Consider the following 20,046-nt stretch of genomic DNA (forward strand, 5'->3'; position numbering starts at 1 on the left):
TTTAAATTTTAGAATAGTTTTGTATAGGAAAATCAAAAAGATAGTACAGAAAGTTCCCAGTATCCCCTATTATTAACATCTTACATTTGTCACAATGAATCACTGATGCAATATTATTATTATTTTTTTGTGTGTGTGAGGAAGATCAGCCCTGAGCTAACATCCATGCTAATCCTCCTCTTTTTGCTGAGGAAGACCAGCTCTGAGCTAACATCTATTGCCAATCCTCCTCTTTCTTTTCCCCCAAAGCCCTAGTAGATAGTTGTATGTCATAGTTGCACATTCTTCTAGTTGCTGTATGTGGGATGCGGCCTCACCATGGCCAGACAAGCGGTGTGTCGGTGCGCGCCCAGGATCCGAACCCGGGCCGCCAGTAGTGGAGCGCGTGCACTTAACCGCTAAGCCATGGGGCCGGCCCTGACACAATATTATTAACTAAAGTCCATATTTTACTCCGATTTCCTTAATTTTTACCTAATGTCCTTTTTCTGTTCTAGGATCCCATGCAGGGCATCCCATTACATTTATCTGTCATGTGTCCTTAGGTGCCTGTTGGTTATGAGTTTCTTAGACTTTCCTTGTTTTTGATGATCTTGAGTGTTGCTCAGGTATTGTGTGGAATGCCCTTCAATTTCGGTTGGTTTGATGTTTTCCTCATGGTTTGACTGGGGTTATGGGCTCTGGGGAGGAAAAGCACAGAGATGAAGTGACACTGCCATTCTCATCACAGTATATTAAGGATACGTACCATCCACATGCCTTATATTGTTGTGAACCTTCATCACCTGGCTGTTAGGCAAGATTCTCACAGTCAAGTTATTCTTCCTCCTCACCCCACCCCACTCCCCCATACTGAGCTCTCTGGAAAGAATTCACTATGTGCAGCCCACACTAAGGAGTGGGGAGTTATGTCCCATCTACTTGTGGGCAGAATATCTACATAAATTATTTGGAATTCTTCTGCAAGGTATTATTATTTCTTCTCTCCCATTTATTTATTTATTTATTCAATCACTTTTTTATATTAGTATAGATTCACGGATATTTATTTTATACTTCGGGCTATAATCCAATACCATCACAATAAATAAATTTTGAAAAGAGACTTATTCAAATTCATAGCTCAAATGGGCCTGCTACCTTTTTGTCTCCTGGAGGAGCAAAGAAATTGTGGGTGGAGCAAAAGTACGTGGATGTCATGTCTTCATGTCTTGAAGACTAAGACACTAAGGATGATCAGGAGGACATTTCTACCATTCTATCTTACAGAGAAAATGGGGACATACCCTCTCATTCCCCGGGACTTCTCCCTTTATTTCTGATATAGCTAGGACAAAATTCAATATATAGTCACTGGCTTCAAAGTTAAGCATGACTTGGTTACTGAAATTCTTACAACAGATGCTGGGTCAATACCTCACTCTCTTAGAAATAACTTTAATGATATAAGTGGGTATCACACAATCCAATATACTCACTATGTGTATTTCAGGTGTAATTGTGAAAAACATTTGCCCCTTTAAAATTGTTTAAAAGATAGATAGGGTAATACTTGGAGGTATAGAAATATAATTGGGAGTTATAGGAGTATAGTAAATATTTTAGGAACTTACTACATATCATTCATTAGCACAAAGTAACTTTAGGCATAAAATGTGTGACAAGACTCCATAATAAAGAAAAAGTACATGAAAGCCGTGGGACAGAAAGACATAGAACACAGTATAGACTGGAAGGAAATAAAGACAGTAAAAAGTAGATTTTATTCATTCATTCAACAAATATTTACAGAGCACCTGCTATCAGTCAGCAACCATGATAAAGGCTGCATATACGACACTGAGTAAAAACAGTTGCAGATTTTACTCTCATATAGTGTGTTGGGAAGATAGTCATTAATCAAATAATAGCACTATTGAAACTTGTGCAGGAAAGGAATAACTCAGCAGCAGCCTGGTTATTCTGCAAACCCTGCACATTCCCCAAATCTTCAGGAGTGGCCCTTGGCTTGGCACTTGGGAGATGACCTCTCAGTCCTTGGAGTATCCTACCAGATAAGCATGTCTTTGTAAGCCTGAGGCCTTGGGCCACACCAGGTAATCTATACTAACAGTGGGATTTATGATGAACACCTGTTTTTGTATGCAGGAGGATTTGGTCCACCCAATATCAGTTTGACCTCCAGGGGGCTGGAGACTGAGTAGCTAAAGTGCTGCATGAACTACATGACTGACTCCCAGTAAAAGCCCTGGACACCAAGGCTCAAGTGAGCTTCCCTGGTTGGCAACAGTTGGCATACGCTGTCACACATCATTGCCAAGAGAATCAAGTGCCGCACGTGCTACTCCACTGGGGGGGGGACAACTGGAAGCTTATGCCTGGCCTCTCTCGCACTCCACCCATGCACCTTTTCCCTTTGCTGATTTTAATCTGTCTCATTTCACTGTAATAAACCATAACAGTGAGTCTAACAGCTTTCCTGAGTTCTTTGAGTCCTTCAGGCAAATAACTGGGCCTGAAGGTGCTCTTGGAGACCCCCCAGACTAAACTACAATGAAAAATTGAGGCACTCTGAAAGAGAAGAATATAGTTTGGGGGAGTTTATAGCATAGTCACTTGAAGTAGACCAGGAGGTCAGGGAAGGCTTTCCTGAATAAGTGATGTTTGAGCTGAGATCTACCAGATGCATAAGAATTTATTAGTGAACAGGGCAGCAGCAGGTAGAGCTTTCCAGCATGGGAAAGTACATGCACAAAAGTCTCTGGTAGGGGAAAGCACAGTGTATGTAACAGCTGAAACCAGACTGGAGCACAGGGATGGCAGATGGGTTGGAGAGTCCTCAGAGGTTGGGACTGGTAGACCATGTGAAGGACTTTGGTCATGATCCTAAGAGTAATGGGAAGCCATGGAAAGGTTTGAAGCAAAGGGGAGATCGACACGTTGGCTTTTTAAAATGAGAATTCTGGCAACAGGGCAGAGAATTTACTGGGGTCGATGAATAGACAGAGTAAAAACAGAGAGACTTCTTTCTGTAGTACTCAAGATGAGAGATGATAGTATCTCTAGCTAAGGTTATGTCAGTGGAAATGTTGAGAAATGAAAGCTTTTAATAGAAATTTAGTGGGTCAAGTTGACGGGGCTTAGTGATAAATTGGAAATGAGAGTAAAGAAGGATCTTGAGGGGTGGGATCTACTTTTCTGGCTTGTGCAAGTGACACGATGGTTGAGCTACTCACTGAGGCAGGAAACACTAGGAGTACCAAGACTTTTTTTTTCTGGGGATGAAGCACCAGAATACTATGCATTTGATCTTGGATACATTGACTTTGATGTGTCTTTAGAGCTGCAAGTGGCGATGTTTATAGGCAACTGAATACATACGTATGTAGACGATATAAATTCGGGTTTCATTCACAAATTATAACTACAGCTAAACATTCAAGGGGCATCTGCTATTTGCCAGACATTGTAGTAAGCATTTTACGTATATGAACTCATTTTATCCTCACAACAACTAGATGAGGCAGATACTATAATTCTCCTTATTTAACATATAATGAAACTGTTAGAAGTTGAGTCGCTTGCCTAGTCACACAGCTGGGATATAAACCAAGGCACTCTGTCCCTGCTGCCTGTAGTCTTACTTGTCATGCTAAATCACCTCTCATAATAAGCCAAGGAAGGGTATGACTAATTTTGGAGATAGTAAGGGGTAAAACAGAAGAGGGATTTTGAGGATACCAATATTTAATAACTGATTAAATGCAGTGGAGATTGAGAATGTATTGCCAGAAATATGAAGAAAAAGAGGAGACTAAAATACTTCAGAAGCCAAGAGGACAGTGTTCAAAAAGAGGACATATATTTTTTAATGCTCTTAAGAAGTTTACTAAGAAGGGGACTATGGGATTGACAACAGAAGGTCATTGTCAACTTAGGAAAAGCTGTTTTGATGCAGTGACGAAGATGGAAACAAAACTGGAGAGAGGTGATTGGAAGGTAAGGAAATGAAGGCAGAGAAATGCTTTCAACAAATTTGGCTGTAAAGGGGAGAAAAGAAAACAATACCTGTAGGGGGACATGGAGTTAAGGAAGGGTTGGTTGGTTGGTTGTAAGATGAGAGAGCTTTAATCAAGTTTTAAAGTTAATGGAAAGGATCCAGTTGAAAGGGAGTAGTTGAGTATACATGAGAGAAAAGGGTACATTGATAGTGTAAGCTTCCTCAGTCAGGATGCGATAGAGGCAAAACAAATATATTCATGTATATTTAGGTAGAGCCAGTGTGTAAAAGGAACTCTTCATAATACATGTCATAGAAACTAGTAATAGATCCAGGCCTTGCCTACTTCTCCAGTTTGCTCTCAGACCATTCTCACACTGGCTTCCCTATCTTCCGTTGGCTCTCTCTGCCTTCTTTCATAACTCAATATGCCATGTTCTTCTCACTTCAGGTACTGCATACATGCTGTTCTTTTGACTGAGAATGTGTTACCCTCTGTCCAATGTCCCACCTCTTCATCCAGTCTCTAGCCTGGTAAAGATCTTCAATAAATAGTTGTTGGATGAATGAAGTACGTTCAAAACACTTACTGAAACAAAAAGCCCTCTGAAACTCAATATGATTAGGATATTTGTTTCAATGTGATTCCTCTTTTGGTTACCAATATAATATTTTTTACCAATATAAATTTGAATCATATTTAAAGAAGATGTTGGTGTGTACCAGGCATCGTGACTTTATAAATTTAGCTATATTTTTAGATGCAGACTCATATTCATCACTCCCACAAATACAGAAACATAGACATATGCCATTTTATTACTTTATAAAAAAAAAAAAGAATATTTTTAAGCAGACACATGCCTGTACTTAGCATATCAATGAATTCTCTCCCACTAAGTAAGCAACATAGAAAGCCAATCTCATCAGAATGTCAATCTACTAATTTACAATGAGACGTGCAACTGCCAATTCAACCAGACATTCTTGTCAATCTGACCAATGTCTATTTTCATCCCAGGCAAGAACAGCTACAGGTTGGTGAATCTTACATAAAAACATGGACGGGACCAGAAAAAAGACTAATGGCTGCCAGGAGCTTGGGGTGGGAGCAGGGATTATTTTCAAAGTGACATGAGGGAATTTTGGGGGGCAAGGAACTCTTCTATAACTTGATTGTCCTGATGGCTGCATGACTGTGTGTGTTATACGAGTACTCAGAAGATCTTAGGAAGTTTCTTCTATTTGTGAGAAATAGTGTTGGTACAAGAAAGTCATATAGCACAGTTGGTGAGACTGTGGGCTTTAAAGGCTTTGAATCTGGGTTCAAATCTCAGCTCTATAACTCAATTGCTTGGTAATAAGCAAATTACCTAGGCTAATCCTTGAACCTGAATGAGCTTTATTTTCCTGATCTATAAAATGTAGATACTTCAAAATGCAAGGGTAACTCAAAAGTCATTTTGAACATTTCTGAGAATAGCATAGATAAAGCTTTTAGCACATTCCTGGCACACAATAGATGCTCAATTTATCAGTAGTTTTTCTAATAATGTTCAAGTCCTTATTTAGAATTCCTCTCCACCAGACTATGCTTCAACGGGCATCAACAACATTCGCCTTCGTGACTTTCCTTTCTAAACTTCTTTAGTCACTAATCTGGTTATATTTATGCAGCCTTTCTCAAAACAGGATACAATACTCTGATTATGTTTCTGATTAGCAAATTGTAACTATGTTCCAGTCCTGCCTCTCAGATTTTTTCCCAGAGACCACCTTGATTAGAATCTAGGGGCTTTGTAATCTCTTGAGTCATGTATTGATAAAAAATTTTTGGTTAACTATTACTCATAATAAATCATATCCACTTTGTGGGGATTTATTCAATTTAACTCTTAATCAGCAATCTTGTATCCAAGTTATATTTGGATATACTTTCTCATCATGCCTATATATTAATAACATTGTTTAAATGTCTTCAAAGAACTAATACGGGAGCAGGTGGTAGCACCTTTGAACTGGTCTATAGGAATCAAGCTCAAAAGAAAATATTCTTGCACAGGTACTGCTTACAGAATCAAGCTTCAATCTCCTAAAATTGTCATTGCTGAATCAGGACTCAACAGGGGTAGAAAAATGGATAAATGATGTATACAGGGCCTCTCCTGCAATGCAGCAAGCAGGTGGCTGGCTCTATCTATAATCTAGTCAGCGACACCACGAACACAGAAAAGATACTGCAAGTTCACAGGAGAGCTGTGAGCAGAAATCTAGGAGATACCAAACGCCACAAACAGGAATCCAAGTAGAACAGAGGGAACAGTAGTCTGTATCCAGAGGACAAGCCTGATTTTCATGATAGTAGTGGGGCCCCTTCATCAATCTGTCTTCTAAGGAAGCAATGTTAAAGGGAGTGTGCCCATTAGTTCATGCCCACAGCTTCTTATATGTGCCAATCAGCCCTTACAATGGAGAGGATTAATGAGCGATCATAAAACATACTTTAAATTATGGCACGTGATACTCAATAATCTAGGATATGCAAGAGTTTCACGGACATGGTCAGACATCTTGAGAAGTCGCTATACTCTAACATACTCCAGGAAAAAATGGTTCAAGCCTTCAAAACTCCTTCCAGGAAGAAAAGAAAAATCCATCTGTACAGCATTCATAAAACTAGGCTCCATTCTTTTACAAAAGAAAATACACACGGGGTGGCCAAAACTAACATAAGTCAAATCAGTTTCAGAGAGTGAAGAATAGACTGACGACAAGTCTGAATTGTTGGCGACAAGGTAGGGAGGCAGAATTTTGATTCGGATGCTTCATAACAGGACTTTTTGTAGAATGCAAGGAAGATTGAGCAAAGGTTCCAGTAAAAGAGAGTCACTTAGATTTCAATTCTCTCTATTGGAGCCCAAATATTAAACCATATAAAAGGAAAAGGAAGTCTTTATTATTCAGAAAAGGTAACAAAAAAACAGAACGCCCATCACCCAATTAATCTACCTAACACAATCAAAGAATTAGTTCCCTTCATATTTTAAGAGCCTTTAGGAAGAAAGATATAGACATCAGAAAGAAAATTAATTCCTTCTATTCCTATTTTCATCATTTCCCTTTTATATTTTTCATAAAAATCTGAATAAGAATCTCTTATTTCTTTGTCTACATAGATATAGGGAGCAAAATGAAACAGTGATGATAGCTTGATGGATCGGAGGGTGAGAAGATACTGTCACTTTGTGCTGGCTTCATGGTAGCTAGAAACTATTTACCAGGTTGACTTAGGATAAACTATTAATATAGATTATTAAGCATGACAATTTTTTTCTAGAAGAAATTTTTGTAACTTTTAATGATATAACACTTAATGATTCTATGACAAAAACTTCATGGAAAGTAATTTAACTTCTCTGTGATCCAGCTTTCTCATTAGCAAAAAATGTTACTAAGATAGTAATAGGAGGAAAAATATATTTCCCTAGGACACATCTTGTTAATAAATTACTTAAAAAATCTCAGAAAAAAGGAAAAGATCCATCATTTTTATTAAAGTGTGGCACCATGAAATTTAAGGCACAGAGATACCAACTGCTTTGGTCTGATGATTGTCTCAATCATTGGCAAGAAGGGGAATAGGATCCCTGGGGGGAGGGAGGGGAGGAGAGGAAGTCTCTCCTTGTATAGTATGCAACGTTGCTGGAAAGTTTCAAAATACCAAACTTCTACTGAAATCTTAAGGAAGTCACACACCAACTACCCCAAAGCTGCTGTTAGCATACTCAGAATTTACCTTTCTTTTAAAAGGCCTATTAGAGAAAATATATTTTATGCTTATATATGCTGTTCATCTTGTTTCATAAAATACATATAAGCCTCTCTCCTAGTGCATAACATATATTATAATACATACTACAACATATTTTACATATGATGGGCATTTGTGCAGAAGGCATCGTGCTGGGAAATTCAAAGATGAAAACTATTTTTAATCACAGGAGTTGGAGTCTCTCTCAAAAAGGGAATCGGAAAAGATTGATTTGTTTGTTTGATCCAGAAAATGACCCACAGTGTCTTTTATATCTTCATGCTCACTTGAAGTTGAGAGCTTGTGGTCCCTCAGAAAGCATGTCCTGAAGCACCGTGCTGGGCATTGAGGATGCTCAGATAAGACAACTGGCCTCTAATTCCCTCGCCTCTTACATTGTCGGGGAGAGGCATTTAAAAAAAAAAAAAAAAGTTAAGAGACAGAGTAGTCTGATGCAACAATGGAGGTAAGGACAATGGGGAAGCCATGCCTAACTCTAGTTGGGGCCAGGCAAGACTTCATTGACAGGGTAATGGCCCAGTTGGATTTTGAAAGATAACCAGAAATCACCCAGGTAGACCAGAGAGGCATTCATTGCAGGGAGAGGAAACAGCACCATAACATCTGGAGAATTGCAAAGGGTTCCGAGGACTCTTATAAGTAAGGGAAATTCCATTGAAAAAGGCTTTTATAATCCAAGTGACTTGGAATTTAACCTGTATGGGGGAAGGAAGAAATCTACTGAAGAATATTAAGAAGGGAAGGGTGGTATGAGCAGGTTTTTTATTTTAGGATATATCAAAAGATATTTCTGGAAATATTACGCAAATTGGACTAGAGCGGTGAGAAGTAGGTGACAGAGAATCTAATTAAGACAAAATAGTGATAGACCAATTATATCTGTGAATCATAATTGAGACAATTTGGTATACAACTGAATGTGGAAGGAGGACGTTTTAAGAACCTAGGTCAAGGGTGACACCAATGCCTGAGAAAAAAATACAGCATAGAAATAGGAGTGGTTTGAAGTGGGACAGCACAGAAGACGATGCAGTAATTACAGAAGAGAGGTTTTAACCATTTTTCAGTCTCTGCAGCCTTTGAGAATCACATAAAATCTATGAAACTTTTTCTCAGACAGATGCTCATACCCAAACCTATACCATATAGGTAGAATATGATTTTAGAGCATTCACAGTTCTCCTTTGAAGACTCTTCTATTAAGAACCTCCTAACACAGAGTAAGTAAAGAAGAAAACTAACTGAAACCCTGAGGGACACTCACTAAAAAGACTGGCAAAGAAGGACAGTTCAGCAAAGGGAATTGAGGATGACTAATCAGACAGTTAGATGGGGAGCCAGGAGAAAATGACATCATGGACCCACGAAGGTTGCAAATTTCCAGAAGTAGGAAATAGGCAGCAATACCAAATGTTATTAAGTGGTTCCAGGGAATGAGAATTAAACATAGGCCATTGGCGTTCACTGGTCTGCACATTTGCTGGTCCAGAAGCCAGACTGTTGTAACAAGATGAGGAAATGAGGAAGAAGAATCAGAACCTATGCAGACACTTCCAAGAAAACTGGCAACTAGGAAGTTTGAATGAGGAACAGAGGTAAGACAACAGCTTTTTATTTATTGTTTATGCATAGGTTGGGGCAAAACTTGAGCATGCTTTTTGGTTGAAGGGAAGGAGCAGAGGAGTGAGAAAGATTGAGATAAAGGAGAGAGGAGGAAAATTAATTCAGTAACTTCTTAAAATCCATCAGGTTAATTTTACGGAGGAGAGTGAATATTTTCTATGAGATAGAACAGAAAGAAAAAACTTCTCAGCTGTAGATAACAGTAGATATGGAGAAGAGAAAGGATGAAGGAGATTGTACTAGATGGTGTTTCTCTTCTCTGTAAATTATAAGAAAAGGTCACGTGCTGAGTGGGTATGTTATGTCGTTAATGGTGGAGATGGGAAAGGAGGGCTCATATTATAGATACTAGTATGCTATCTCTTTTTCACCATCATATGCCAAATACCTAGCACAATGCATGGCACACAACGAAACTCAATAAATACACATTGAATGAACGACTACAATTTGACGAATTTAGGCACATAGCAAAACGTAGAACAGCCAACATGTCAAATGAGAATAAAAGCTAACCAGGGAAGAGTAAAAGGTGTTCCCAATATTTTTAAGGTGTCCAAAGAAAGGCAGCCCAGAAGTGCTGTAATTTATTTATATGCTCTACTGCAGAGCTCTGGATGACCTGTAGTGATCTGAGGAGGAAAAGATACACAACCTTCTCAGGAGCTATTCCACTCTGCCATCGTCATACATCCTTAGAAAACAGGTATCCACTTAATGAATAAGTAATTACTGACAGTTGGCAGATAAGACATGTAACTTTCTTATCCAACACCCAATACTCTGCAGCAGAGACGGACAACACAGAAACATTAGTTAATTACACTGTCAGTTGGTCACTTCGCTCTGCAAACCACACAAAAGAAGAAAAGGAAGCAGGACCAGCAGACTTCTCTGCAGCAAGTGTCACTCTAGATAAACGAGAGGGCTAGGTACTCTGTGCTTTGTATTCCACAGATGACTTTCTCATGTCTAAAACCATTCAAATCTGAAAACAAAAATCCCTCTCAAATCCAAAAGAACGGCCACTGAACAATGAGGAATGGAAGGCACATAATTAAATCTCTTCTGATGAAAGGCTGTTGAACTGGATTCCCAGTGACTTGGGCCATGATGGGTTACATATGCTGTGTTCAGGTGTCATTTGAATTCACATTATATCTAATAAATCACAGTATGTTCACTTGTCCTATTAAAACTGTATTCTACCTTACCAGGTCTGAATAATTTGTATAAAATTGATTGCTACAGTTCTCACTAGAAGCTCTAATTGCATTCCTGGTATAACTTAAAATGATAACCTTATCTTAATTAGTAGCATCATGCAGAAATGCTTTTGAAAGCCTCTGAGAATTAACCTGCATTTTTAAACAGAAGCCGTGGGGCTTAAGGAAAAAAAAAACAACTTAAAAAAAATATTCCTGTTGAATACGTGAGCCAGTGTTAATTTACCAAAGCTACAAAAGGAAATAATCACATAGTGAGAGACGAAGCAACGCAGCTAACACCTCGTCTAATCAAACAGTTTGCGTTTCTCTTTGCAGAATCACACACAATGTAATTCTAAGGCCTAGATCTCTATCGCGTCCACTAATTCTTGGCACCCACAGAAGAGTCTCTCTCTGGTTATGCTAGTGAAACTCATCATCCATAATAAGTGGAGCACTATAATTGTGGAAATGAGTGGACAAACAAATTGGGCGTATGTATTGACCTCACAGGGAATTAATCATTATATGGATCACCTTTAGTACTCACTTAGGTTCCCATACCAGGCTTTTCCCCTAGTCAATCCTGGTTCGATTAATTCTGGCCTTCCTCATCCTTCCAAGCTTTCTAACATCCCTTTCTGGTCCACACACATTTGCAATGTCTGAGCGAAACTCCAAAAGAAAAAGGTTCCCTGTGGGAGGGGTTATACTCTCTGTGTCTATGTTTTCCATATTATCACCCTGGTAAAGAGATGTACACTGGCTCACTGATGATCCAAAATAACACACCAGGACACACGAAAATTAATATATCAACCACCTTAAACTATATGATGGCAAGATAAAAAGACTTTGCAGTAAGTCATCATTGTAAAAACCCAAAGTAGATGTTAAAGATTCTCCAACAAAGTGTTTGCAAATTGAGAGGCCTTCTAAAAAACACTATGCAGCTTGGCACATATCGTCAAATGTCCAGCCAAAGACATACATTGGGTAGACCTCATTATCATCCAAACTGTAACTATAGCCACCTCTAGAAATGTTAAATACATGCACTTATAAGAGGACTACTCTCCCAAGATTGGCCTCTCAGGTCTGTGGTTTCTTTCTGTAAACTGGTACCCACTTGGGAAATAATTATCTTACTATAATGCAATTTGGCATTTCCTTATTTAAAAATGAGTATGGTTCAAAAAAAAAAACATTTTCTCCTTACTGGAAGTTAAGGAACAGTTTTATCTATATGTAAGAAGTTAGAGTCAGTAGAAAATATTACAGAAGGATATTATCATTAGAACTGAATATAAAATTAGTGGAAAGCAAAGAGATAGAAACTCTTCTCATATTTGGGATTGCAGTGGATTGAAGTTCCATCTGGCTTAGTTGATCAGCATATAAAACAGTAAAATTAAACATAGGAGAAAATAGGTGTATACTAATATTAGTTCAAAAACAACCTTTTTTAAAGTTGTCAGTTTCTTCTTTAATAGCATTAAAACACTATTTTAAAATGTCTACTATGTGCAAGGAATTACGTGTTGTAATTGATGTGAAGGCAAATTGCTCTTATAAAATAGTAAAGCATCCCTTTAATTTATGTTCAGCTTCTCTTCAATAAGATACAACATTTCAGAGAAGTATTACTGTGTGGTATACATGGGCACATATTTACATAAGCAAATTATCCATACCTTGAAAGTCCTCTAAATGTATATAGGGCTGCGCACATTTTCTTCTATTTAATACTCTATCTCTGGGCTTGAGAGTAAGGAGATTAAAGACTAAACATATATTAGCACTGTGAGAATTCAGCCTGAAAAATCCCAGTGGAAAAGACATTTTAATCAACAGATATTTCAAATTGAGTGACCCCAAATCTGTTTAACCAGACTGTTTGTTCTACAGAAGGAAAGCCCTCAGATAATTTAACTTGCTTTTAGTTTCACTAGTGTGACAACCACATACTGATAGCATCTTCGGGTTGCAAAACCTAAGTCTTTTTACCATTGCAGTGATCGTCTCATTTACAACATTAATGTGTTAAACAGGGACTGCATGAAAATCCTCAATTATTTTCAGACAGCCTGTGTAACATTGCTGCTAATTCTAATGCCCAGCAAGCATAATCATCATAACCTCTGCTGTGATCCCAACAAGGATTCTTCAAACTCCTTATAAATGCATTAATCACCCCTATGAAAGTGACTGCTTGCTTTTAACGAACAAAGATAATGTATGTTACTGGGATTATACCACTGCATGCAGAATCATTAAAGAAAGATAGACCAGAATTTATGATTAAGCCTTTGGACAGCAGGGCACTATTTTAACCATAAAAATCACAATCTGCAAGGATAGTGGCCAAAGCAGAGGAACCATTAAAGACTTATAATTAGCATCAATCAAGGTGACACTACTGTTGACATCTTTATTACTTTAAATACACTAATCAAATACTTCTGCATTGAGATGGAAAGATTGATAGGCAGCTAGACATAGAAAACATCCCTATGGAGAACAATTTAAAATGATCTGTTTGAAAGGTAACAAAAAAAGCACTGGTATTAGTCAAGTAGGATCCAAACACACAGCTCTGAAATGGAAAAACTCAAAATGAACCTACTGGGTTGGCAGGGTTCTCACGTGGATGCTTTATCACTAAGCATTCCTCCAAATAAACACATATTTGTATGTCCCTTCTGTGTGATCCACTGGACTTGCTTAATTTGGATGAAAAAATAACTCTGCAGAATATAAGCTTCAGGCTACTCTGTCAGGTAAATAAATAGCCAAGTACTCCTGCCCAGCATTTGCTCACTTTCTAGCTCGCTCCTTACACATGCACATGGAAATGAAAGATAAAGGAGAGCCGAACCTGATGTTATTTACATAATTACAATAGGGGCTGTCAATATTATCTAATTGCATCAGTGCTCAATTTCATACCACACAGACTCTAAAATATACTTTTATTATTTCTGCTCATATAAATATTTCAGTCTTGATGAACAAGAAGCCACTCAGCATCTTTGCCATCCCTTGAGCCCATATGGCATTATACTTTAAGGGCCGTAATTTTTAAAAATGCACTCGTTTCCAGTTTGTGGCTGTTTCAATGTTCACAAACTGAATCCTTGAGGTTAAGGGCATAGATTATAAAGAAAGGATGTGAAGTAGTTTTCAGCTAACAGGCTGGCTTGGAATCAATTCAGAATTACGGACAAAGATTTGGCAAGGCACCTCCCAAGAGGACAACTTCATCTTTGCCAAATGAGATTATAATGGCAAAGACTTTCATTATGAAGATGGCGAGCCCCAACAATCATTTTGGCTCCCAAGTTCAACTTTATTTATAGGTTCCGTAATTGGTGTATCCCCCACTAGGTTTAGAATATGTTACATTTTCTCTGAATTAGACACCTGCTTCTCAAAAAATTTTTGTGTGTCCATCAAAATCCAGGCAGAGAGGAGTCAAAGGAAATTCCCCAAAGCTTCTTTCCAAGCAATGAAGAAAGGATCGAGGAAAGAGGATGGGTTACAGAGCTGAAACAGTTGGAAGGAGCACATTACTCACAATACATTGCCCATGAGTCACTAAAGGAGTAGCAGCTAACTCAAACCCAGTTCTATTTTTAATTTCATGGTTAAAGGAAGAAGATTTTCCAATACAGCATGATAGCTTTACAGAGGCAAAGTAATGAGAAAAATGCTGCAATTTGGCTATTGAAAATCCCACCAGTTTAAGCCAATATTTATCAAATCACTCCTTCTACAACATTATGCTACAGTTTCTAAAAGGCTCCAATACTCTGACCTTCTCTCAAATGATGACAGCAAACCCTTCTGGTACTTAAAAGCATAGTAGCCTATTTTCATTTGAAGAGGTTTTTACAGTTTACAAAGTTATTTTATACACATTAAATTATGCACCAACCCTGTGAAATCAATGATTATTTCCATTGTACAGGTGAAGTCACAGACAAAATGAAGTTAAGGGTCCTTCCAATGGGCACCTGGATGGAAGGTCTGCTGACTCAATACTCTCTTTACTACACTGTGCTGACCCTGAATTGCTTTCAAATGTTCCATAACCTTACTAATTAAGAAGAGAAATCACAATTACAGATGATGATTACCTATGGGAAAGGCAAATTTTAAAGAGTTCTTTAGCAAGAGAAAGCTGTTCACAGAGAATCAGTAAGATGCATAATAAACAAGAGAGAATCCTTCAAGTCTGAACATTGGTTTGCTTTGTTTGGAGATTGGTCATCTTTCTATCCTACTCCAAGATTTTGTTTTCCACTGTGAAGAGTCACTTGATTCTCACTGACGCACAAGGAGTGGGGAAGGTTGTGTAATATTGTATGAGGCTGACCTTACCACTCATGGAAAAATTGCCAGCCAGACACAAAGTGTCAGCTAATAATGAGTCAGGGATGGGCTCGACAGTATCAAAGACCTTTATGTTGAAGCCTTAACAAAGGAGCTTGGTGTAAACAAGACTTCAGGGCTGGGAAATGACACAAGAAGAGGACTGTCACTTCCTCATCAGAGGACACGGCTTTTGCCAAAACTTGCTGAAATGTGTACACAATACTTCAAATAGACATGAATTAAAGAACTCATATCAATATGTGCTATGTTCTAGATTCAGATGTGGAGATATTTGAGGCCTGGCAAATTCTTTCTTCTACTCTACTTAAATGGCTCAAAGCTATTTACACTTTCCAGTTAATACCATGTTTATATAAAAAACAGGAGAAAAAAGATGATAACATTGGAAGAGCTAAGTGGAAACGGGAGAACAGAAAAAATAATTGCATGTAAAACACATAAAAGATAAAAAAGAAAACTCTCATCAAAAATAACGGCAAGAGTAGGCTCATTGTAAGCATATTATCACTACGTGTCCCACTTCATTCTCTTTTACAATGCTTCAACACCTCGCTTATGTCGTTGCCCCAGCTGTAACTCATTTATATAACTTCAAGCCTAAGCTGACTATATAATAAATCCATGTGAAATAAATGGAGGTGTTTTTTCAATTTTTAATACAGGTAGGGATATTTTTCATTATATTTATATATTACACAATGGAGCCATTATCAGTAGGAAAAAAATGAGCTGTGGATATTAAGAACATTGAGTTAGTTAACAAATAATATGGAAAATTTTGATAAATCGGCTTATCATTAGAAATGTTCTCCCAATCTAGCCAAAAATATTCCAACAAGTCATCTTACATTGTATACCTGTTGTGTTGCCATTTTTCTAAAGTGATGGTAAGGAGATTTAATTTATTTAACTTGAGGATTTTTTAATTTGCTGTCCACTGTATCAGATAATGATTAATATAAAGTGTGTAGCAAAGAGGCTCACCATTGTAGGCACACACAAACATGGGGTTTGAAAGGAAACAATAAGACTAACTCGAAAAGATATCTGTACCCTCATGTCTACAGCAACATTATTTACAATAGCCAAGAAAATGGAAACAACCTAAGTGTCCATTGATGGATGAATAGATAAAGAAGTTGCAGTATATATATACAATGGAATACTATTCAGCTACAAAAAATGAGGAAATCCTAACCATTTGTGACAACATGGATGGACCTTAAAGGTGTCATGCTAAGTGAAATAAATCAGAGAAAAACAAATACTGTATAACCTCACCTATACGTGGAATCAAAACAAAAACAAAAAACAAAAAAACAAAACAAAACTCATAGAAAAAGAGATCAGACTTGTGGCTCCCACAGGTGAAGTCTGGGGGAAGGGAGAATTGGAGGAAGGGGGTCAAAAGGTACAAACTTACAGTTATAAGATAAACAAGTACTAGGGATGTAATGTACAGCATGGTGACTATAGCTAACACTGCTGTACTATATATAGGAAAGTTATTAAGAGAATAAATCCTAAACATTCTCATCACAAGGAGAACATTTTTGTCCTTTTCTCTTTCTTTTTATTGTATCTATAGGAGAAGATGAGTGTTGAATCTATTGTGGTAACCATTTCACAATATATGTAAATAAATCAAACCATCATGCTGTACGCCTTAAACTTACACAGTGACATGTGCCAATTATTTCTTAATAAAACTGGAAAAAACAAACAAACAAAAGCATGGGTTGGCACATCTCGCCCTCTTTCATCAGTGGTGATCAGTAGAGATGGGTTGGAAAAATTATGCTTGGTGTGAAGACTCTAAAAATATGAATATAAAAAGAAGTCCAAAGGAATTTAAGATGTGAATTCACAACACTCTAATGGTGAATTTGGTCTGACTTTGAAAATAAAAGTTATATAAAAGGGCCAACACACTCCTTTAACATCCTAAAAGAAATTGATCAAATAGTAAGAGTAAGTTGTGTGATTGGTGGGAGTACTGTACGGCCCACTGAACTCTGATGGAAAATAAAAATGTCTAAGTAAGGAGGAAAAACCTTCTTTGATGTGTACCTCTCAGAGAAACATGCAAACTGGGTTTTCCATAAACCTGGCTGGTTATAAAATACATTAGCAGTGAAAAATATAATTGAAGAAAACCCTATAGATCTATTTATACAATTATGAACAATAGCTCCACAAATTCAACTAGATTGAATATTGAGAATAAAAAGCATACAATGAAAGGCGACATACACTATGCAAACATATACAAAAGCAGGAAATCCTTGAACATCAAATGATAGCTCTCTCCCAATTCTAATAGCACCCATCTACCTGAGATCTACGTTATAGATATGTAAGGCACACCCACGCTTCTGAAACGTACCTGCTGAAGCAGGGCAAAGACAGGCAGCGCTTCAGGGCTCTAGGTCAAGGTTGAGAACACAAGCCAGAAATTCACTAATGCTAAAGATGAATAAATAGTCAAAGAGATGAGATGGTCTCTACTACTTTGTATTGAAGTTCATAAGAGGTTTGCAATTGTCTTGCAAAGTATGTTTGCTCCCTATCCTTGTATTCTGTTTCTGTCCATTATATGGCTAAATCTACTATACATCAAATAAGAGCGGATCATTTCTAATTTAATAGTGACACAAATCCTTTGGAACTCATACACTATTGACATTGACATAGAATATTGACCTTGAATTCATAAAATATTGACTCACTTTTGTCATTCTCTGCATGTTTCCTAGATATGAAATGATCAGAATGAGTTTTCCACAGACTATTTTTTTTTGTTTTGCCCAGATGTCCTCATAAACTATTACCTAGACAGACTCTTCTACTGAAATTTTGACTAAAGCAACCAAATCAAAAGAATCAGTTACATCTACATTACAAGAGAATATCTCATTTTAAATACATCCTGAAAAGGCTTTGCAGCAATATTTCTTTCAATTAAAAAAAATATGTAAGCAATCCTAACGAATAACCATACCATTGCAAACAGAGTGCAGAGTTTCAGAAAGAAACAAAATGAAGTCCAATAGAGTAGCATTTGTGGTGATTCCTGAGCATAGAAAGAGGACCTGAGCTGTAAGCTGTTCTCTTGCTTCTTTCTCTCTCTCATCAGCTATCTGCTCTTGGACGAATCTTCAATTTCCTCACCTGAAACATAAGCATAATAATATTGACATTATCTCACCGTGTTATGGTAAGAAAGAGATGACAGTGTGTACATGAAAGCATTCTGTACATAATAAAATGTTACAAGCACAAAAATTATAAATGAGAACACTATACACATGTAAGTTATAAACAAAGAGGAAGGCAGACTACTGTGGTTGATTTGAAATTTACTCACTATAACACACGTGTGCAAAAACTAATTTTTTCAAACATTGTTTTTCCCATCACATAATTGACCTCACCTTGCTCAAAAGTCTTCATTCACACTTGGTTGTAAAAAAAGCAAAATAAAAATTTAAAGCTTGTTCATCTGGTGTATAACTCAGGTTCTTTAGAAAATAGTCAATTTGGGGAAAATGTTTAGTCTTTCTGGTTTTTCTCTCCCTTCCCCCTTCTCCTGACATACTGGCATCTCCCCAAGAAGAAGTTTATGTAATATTGTGGTGGCGGGGGCGGAGTGTCCGCTTCGCACACTGCCCTTCCTGGGTGGGCTGCTACATCCTGAGCAAGGCAGAGCTAATCCGGCCTGGTCTCTGGGTTTTGGTCTCTGCCTCCACTATATCTGTTTCTGAAGTGTCTGTGGTGGTCCTCTCAGTACAGACATGGGACAACAATTGCTTCTGGTCATCTCCTCTGATTGACCAGACTGTTCATCTCAGCTCTCACTCTTCATTCTTCATCTCAGAGACTTGGCTGCATCCACTGCCAGGACCCCAGGTGGAGAGGGGCACCCTAAAGTCTCCACCACAGACTCCCCTAGAGCTGTGATACTGGGACCCCTGTAAGGTGTGCTGATTCCTACTTACAAGCTCAGTTCATTACCTCGACCCCACCAGGACGTCTGGGCCAATTCTAAGACATGAGGTACCTCGAGGAGAGGTGAGTAGAATGGCCTTTTTTCAACAGGCCACTTTTCAACTCTACTGCCCACGCCAAGTGGTTTCGAGATTCCCAGGAGGCATTTCCCAGGGTTCCAGAGGGGAAAGTTGACACAGCTTCCCTTGCTCTTATCTTCCTCCTCAACCTTCTTGTTTTCTTTTTAAATCGCCTTGCTTTCTGCTCTATCCTCAATCTCTCATCAAGCATCATTTGGCAATACTGGGAGTGGGGGAGCTTCCCTTCCTATGTGGCTGGGTCTCACTTTTATAAGCTCTAGTCTTAGATCCTCAGGCTTTCTTCTCAATATGTAAGTGGAAGCTTTAGCATTTTTAACAAATCCTGACTTGTATAAGAACCTCTCTGACAACTGCACAATGACACATTTGTTCTAGACTCTAGACTGTATCTGCCCCACGCCTAAAGCAATAAAGGCCATTGATTTCACAAATGTGGCAGTTGCGGGGCAACAAGATTAACAGGGAACTTTTTAAAAGCATTATTAAATATTTCAAAATTTTATCCTTACTACATACGCTAGGTGGTTTAAGATTATGGGAGATTTCAAGAGCTCCTTGAAGAAAGGAAGAAAGATAACTTGGTGAAATAACAATCATATGGAGTAGATGTTATTAACTCATTTTACAGATGAAGAAATGAAGGCTCAGGGAAGATAAATAATTTTCCTAGTGAGGCACAGCATGTAAGCAATGAAGCCAAAATTTAAACTCAAGTATTTGTATTATAACTCCAGTGTTCTTTTTACTACCAATATAAGTTCCCTGACAATGTCAATCACTCCAAGAGGGAATATATGGATATGAATTCCTGCCACTTACCTAAGCAAAAAAATACATGATTTCAGTGAAGATTATAAAAGAGAGAAATCCTGATGAGTCATTAAACTTCTTCATTTA

At 37.9% G+C, this 20,046-nt stretch overlaps 1 long non-coding RNA gene across 8 annotated transcripts in view; it reads right to left on the minus strand.

Annotated features, from left to right (window-relative positions):
• Positions 1-20,046, minus strand: part of LOC131414101 (uncharacterized) — a 299,351-nt gene that overhangs the window by 12,955 nt on the left and 266,350 nt on the right. For 7 of the 8 annotated variants that reach the window (XR_009222117.1, XR_009222118.1, XR_009222111.1 and 4 more), the window contains one exon: positions 18,058-18,232. This is a non-coding gene — a long non-coding RNA (uncharacterized LOC131414101). The remainder of the gene's footprint in view (positions 1-18,057; positions 18,233-20,046) is intronic. The other variant, XR_009222113.1, reaches the window with a different exon arrangement.

The sequence above is a fragment of the Diceros bicornis genome, chromosome 14 (genome assembly GCF_020826845.1).
Source record: "Diceros bicornis minor isolate mBicDic1 chromosome 14, mDicBic1.mat.cur, whole genome shotgun sequence".
NCBI classification, from domain to species: domain Eukaryota; kingdom Metazoa; phylum Chordata; class Mammalia; order Perissodactyla; family Rhinocerotidae; genus Diceros; species Diceros bicornis.